Source organism: Ixodes scapularis, unplaced genomic scaffold (assembly GCF_016920785.2).
Source record: "Ixodes scapularis isolate PalLabHiFi unplaced genomic scaffold, ASM1692078v2 PGA_scaffold9__187_contigs__length_104089568, whole genome shotgun sequence".
Taxonomy (NCBI): Eukaryota; Metazoa; Arthropoda; class Arachnida; order Ixodida; family Ixodidae; genus Ixodes; species Ixodes scapularis.
The window spans coordinates 70,679,363-70,685,362 of NW_024609884.1; positions in this window are offsets into that span (position 1 = coordinate 70,679,363).

Sequence of the window (6,000 nt, forward strand, 5' to 3'; positions counted from 1 at the left end):
GCAGTGAAGAATTTCAATAGGCCGTGTGCGTTTACCTACAACCGGAAGCGGGACTGTAATCGGCCGTGCTTCAGATTCGCGTTCCAAAACGCGGAATGCTATTAAACTTCCTGCGTCCACCCCTTAGATAATGGAATGGTTCGGTCCCAATAGCCCGGCTCCCAGAACGCGGCAACGCTCGACGCGCCGCATGCGGGATTTTTGCTGCTCCGGTCGGCGTTCGGCCGGGGGAGCTCATATGGCCGGCGACTGTACGGGTCGAGCAGAGCAGCAAATAAAAGCACAACACGAGCTTTCCACGAACTGTATTTATTTCCGAAGCCAGCGCCCCCCGCGAGTTAAGAAACTTGCGTTTCGATAGCAGTCACTCAGTCTTCTCGTCGTCAGGACTGCGATTTTAAACAGAGACAACCGATACCCAGTTACTTCTAGCACTTTACGTCTTACTTTTTCTATTCCTCGAGCCACTATTCCATCGTCAACACCAGATCACGGAGGAGTGGTAAGCCATTCGCGAAACCAAAAGCCGCTCTCAAAAAGAGCAAATTTGAAGCTGTCCTAGAAATGATCACGAAGCGTGAAAGAAGGTTAAATCGCTTGCCACCAGATGGCAGGGTCAAGCAGAGTAATTGCAAGTACCTAGGCTAGATGTCACTAAATACCGCTCAATTCATGTGCTACAAAAAAAAAAAAAAAAAAAAAAAACATTTGCTCACACCGCTACTTTACGCTGGGCCCTTCAGCACCTTATTATCACACATGTATATACATTATGCATACCACTATTATCAGCTGAATATATATCGGACGCACACACATACATACATGGCACATACTAACACCAATACAACACACTAGCACGATCACTACATCTGTGCTCTGCGTTTCCGCCTTTTATACTGGTCGTTTTGAAGGTACGGATTTTCTCGGTGATCACCTAAGCAAAAAAAAAAAAAAAAAAAAAAAAATAATCCCAGCATGTTGATTTTGTTTCAGCAATGTCATACCTCTGAGAGTGTTTTGAACGGCTCAGGGGATGAATCTCTTAATAAAAAGTAAGCACGCATGCCGTAATTATTTGAAAGCCAATAAATCTAGCCGCTCCACTGCGGTTTTTAAGCCATGTATTTGCTTCCCCGCACGGAACGTCGTAGCCAGTGTTTCTACTGCAGTATTGGTTTTCATATTTGTGCTGTTACCGTGCGGCTGCAATTGTTGTCTTGCATTAATCTCTGTAGGGGGTCTATCGCCTGTGCCGTAAAAGGGGGTATTCACTCAGGTGGAAGCGAAGCTCCACTGTCAGAGAAATCGCTAGCGCTCATCCCAGCGCGCCACTTGGAGGGCAGTTTCTCCAGGAATCGTGGTATATTTAAGCAGGAAACTAAAGGATACCTTTTTTGTTTATTTTACCTACCATCCTCCCTTAATGCTAAAATTCAAAACAGTAAATATACGTACTTTCCGTCGTAATTCCATACTATTCAGTCCTTTCCCCAGAGCGCAATCGCTATCGGGGAGGAGACAACAGGACATCGCAGACGACAGTCACATTGGCCAGACCAGCGTTCCAACATGACTATCTGCAGGTCGATCGATTGCACTGTAATCCCTCAAGTGGACTCTTTATTGTAAAGTGGAATGTCAACCTGCGACACCCTGCCCCCTCCGATCACGGCCCGACCAGCGGCATCAATAGCCGACAGTGTACGTCGTCTCATCTTGTTGTTACGCCCAGGGGTTCCCCCAGGAATTGAAATTAGGGGGGTGTCTAAATTTTTAGGGGGGGGGGGGGGTGGGGTTGGGGAGAGGGCATTGAGATTAGAGGAATCGTTGCGAATTAAGAGGGTGCCTTCAGTGAAACAAGGGGGTGTGTACATGGGCGTACCAACCGGGGGGCAAGGGGGGCGCTTGCCCCCCCCCCCCCCCTAGGTCTCAGAGGGGGGGGGGGAAAGACATGTGTTTTGCCCCCCCCCCCCCCCCCCCCCCCCTGAAACAGCCGCAACTGGGCAGGGCAAACACTGGCCGGCGGCGTCCAAGGAATACCAAAGACACCGCCCCCCGACCCGCGGGGGCATATTTTTAATGCGTAGGCGATGCAAACCCTAGCAACGGTGCTCACGCCGGATTGGCTGATTCGTGGAGATAGGCGCTGCCGCCGTCAACCTAGGCAGCGGTTACAATGCGAATTTCCGAAGCGGAAGCATAATTAGTGGCAAGATGTCTGCCTCATACGTATCAGACCCGGATTCTATCCATGGTGTGGGCTTACTTCTTTTTTTTTTTCCTCAAACATTTTGTTTTGACGAGGCATTTGGCGATATTTACGTCATTTCTTTTTTACAATTAACACTAACAAAAAACGAATATTGTTGACGAAACATCACTGAACTAAATCGTATGGGACTCTATTTACGGAGGTGCATGGGGGCAGCGGGGCTTGGGTTGCCGGCTGGACGCCGCAAAGCGGCGTGTACGGGAGAGGGGGGGGGGGGGGGGGGGTTAATCATTTCGTAATTAGCAGCCGCACACTGTCGCCGCGAAGCGGTAAGAACGCAGGCGCGGGGGTGGGTTAACGCGCGGGTTGACGCGCTTCGAGTCATACACGCGCCGTCCGAATCCGGAATTTAAGTTCCCGCGCGTTGCCGAGTAGCCAATCCGGCGTGAGCGTTGTTGCTGGGGGTCTATCGACTGTGCCGTTAAAGGAACCAGTGACCAAAGCGCCCGGTGCGCATACACAATTGGCCCTCTCCTCTCCCCCCCCCCTCTTTTACAACGCCTACACACACTCACGCCGTAAATGTTAGTGATGGACCGAATCTGCCGAACTTCAGATTCGGCAAAGTTCCGCACATGCCGAAATTTTGTAAAAACGTTCGGCAAAGATTTGGCAAAAATTTGGCAAATGTCTGCGCGCGCGCAAGAACGCGACGAGGCCGTGGATCGCAAATGAACGCCGCGCAGTCGCGCGGCTACCATCGCACAGTTTAGTACAACCAGCGGTTACGGCGAGGTGTGGAGTAGGCGACAGGGTAACTTTTTGTTTGTGAGCTTTTGCGAGTGTGGTTCTCTTCAATATTTTCTGCCTCAAGAACAGAAGATCGACCAGTAATTTACGCAGTTCACTGCGCAAGTGACAAATGATGTGGTGCATTCTGGATAGTGTGATTTTCATTTGACCTTTCCATTGATGCGCCGAGGTAGTTGAAATATTGACTGACAACTGACAATTACGATCAGCGTGCGCAACCCACTGCCGTCAAATGGGGCAGAGTCACGAGAGCTTGTCAGAATGTATGGGATGCTGCTGCCATCGCCGTCATAATGTGATACATGTTTTCTCCCTTCTTTTCTTTCCTTTTTACGTACTTTCTGTAGTGTGTAAATTCTGTACATTTATTTCTGTTTTGTTTCTTCATATGGGGTGGCGGGCTGGCAGCAGACATGTACAAGCTACTCAAAACAAGTAATTTACTGAGTATTAGCCTCAAAAGTAATTTGAGTAGAGTAGAAATTACTCATATAGAAAGTAATTGAGTAAATGACTAATTACTGTAAAAAAGTCGCAAATTTCTTTTGAAGTTACTTTTATTTTTTCTATGCTAACAAGGAAGTACTTACAAAGGTTTTGATACGTTAGTGAAATTCTGCTCGCCGAATATAAAGCGGCTTGTGTTTTCACAGAAACGCTTTAATAGCTGGTTCTGCTTTTGCGTGCCTAATTGTTGTGCACTTATTTTTGGTCAAGTATGTACTGCGGATGTGTCATTTCACCTTTGAGGTTTAGCACTGCCTGAGCTTGATTTTGCAGACAGTGTTTGATTGCTTACAGTAATGCGTAAAGTACGTCTAAAAACTAGCTGGAAGTACAAAGTAAAATAGAGGTTATGTACTTCAAGCAAAGTAGTAAGTACACCGAATGCAATGTACTTGAAATAAAGTACTATAAATACAATGTACTTCCAAAGTAAAGTTGAAGTACTTTTTAACACACTCTTTCAGAATGCCCTTTCATTTCCTACACAACATTGTTTTTTGATTTTTGAATTGGCCGGTATGCATTGTTTTAGGGCAGATCGGAGGTGCATCAGTTTTTTTCGGAAAGAATGGCAAATTCAGAAATGCATCAGTTTTTTTTTTTTTTGGAAATGGCGGCAATTAATACCTCATAGAGTGATTGTGGTGATTTGGGGTGAGCGTGGTGATTTCCACGGGCAAGAAAGAAAGCCTTCACTGAGGGAGAAGAAAAAGAAGCAGGTGGAAGAAGAAGAAGTGTGGAACTCGACGGGACAGCATCAGGCCGGCGGGCTGTGCCTTGCAACTTTACGCAAGGTCGTCCGTGGACAGGTCGACGGAGTCTTGCAGCTACACGCAAGACCCGACTACGAAGACGCCGCCTCCTAGCCACACGTCAACAGACGGGTTGAGACATCCAACCAAGCCATCGCTGCAACGCTCACCAGGCTTCGAACACTGTCGCATCGCTCCCCGGCAAGGCCTGTAACACTCTTATTTCATACTGTCAGTGACATTCGTTTGTGCGGTTTTTGTAATAATCTGTATATAATGTCTTAAATCTTTAATCATATTTATCGTATGCAACCACATTGTCTTCGTGTTCCGTCTCACTGTGTCACACACCTGCGAGCGTGAACTAGTCCACCACATATCTGGCGTCCACGACAGGACTTTGCTCTTGTTTTCCACTCTAAAGAGCTTCACCTCGCTGGTGTGTGTGTGACGACCGAGAATGGATCTCGAGAAGTTAATGAAGGTTGGCAAAGAGTTGGGGCTTTCGGGGCCAGAACTAAAACAATGGATGGACGATGAACGTGCTCGCGATCGAGATCAGCGTGTGGCAGAGCGCGAGGCTGTCAAAGAATCGGAAGCCAATGCTCGCGCTCGATTAGATGCAGAACGCGCAGTACTAGAGCTGAAGTTACGCTTACAGGAGCAACAGGGGATCGTAGGAGCGGTAGTTCCAGATGCGGCTGGTGAGGGTACGTCAACTGGCACTGTACATGGACATCGGAGCCCGCACAAGCTAATACCGGCATTTAGCGAGAGGCGCGACGAACTTGATGCGTATATCCAAAGATTTGAGCGGGTGGCAACTAGTCAGGAGTGGTCCCCGGATAAATGGGCCTTGTCCCTCAGCCTATGCCTGACAGGAGAGGCGCTAAGTGTGGTCGGACGCATGGCTCCTGACGACGCCATGGACTATAATAAGTTGAAGCAGACACTCCTTCAACGTTTTCGGTACACCGAGGAAGGGTACCACACTAAGTTTCGGAGCGCGAGACCGGAGGACACGGAGACGGGTAGGCAATTTTCCGGCCGCCTTTTAGGGTATTTTGACCACTGGCAAAAGATGGCAAAAACGGAACATACTTACGACGCACTTCGAGATAAAATAGTGTCCGAACAGTTCCTGAAACAATGCCATGAGAAGCTCGCGATCTTTTTAAAGGAAAGGGGCTGCCAGGGCCTCGATAAGCTAGCGGAGGCTACAGACCACTACCTCGAGGCCCAAGGGTTGACCAACCTTGGAAAAAATAAAGAAGAAAAAGATTCTAGCAAGCCTTCGGGGTTAGCTAGAATTCCCGCCCATCGAGATGAAAAGAGGAAGCCGCAGTGCTTCCTCTGTAACAAACTGGGCCATCGGGCCGCAGACTGCTGGTCCAACTCAAAAGGACCTAAACAAAATGCGAATTTCTGCTGGAAATGCCGCGATAATGGGCATAAAGCCGAGGCTTGTCCTAACAAAAAGTCAGACGTTGGCGGTAAAGCGTCGTGCTCAGTGATGCACTGCAATCGTCCTGAGGACTTGGGCTCCGACGCCTGTTTGTCGAAGCAATATCCGGTGGGAACGGCAAAGACAAAGGGGACCGAGGTTCAAGCAGAAGATATGCCGACGGCTACAGGACTGCTTGAGGGACACCCTGTCACTGTTCTCCGGGATTCCGGATGTAACTCCGTAATAGTAAAGCGGTCATTAGTTCC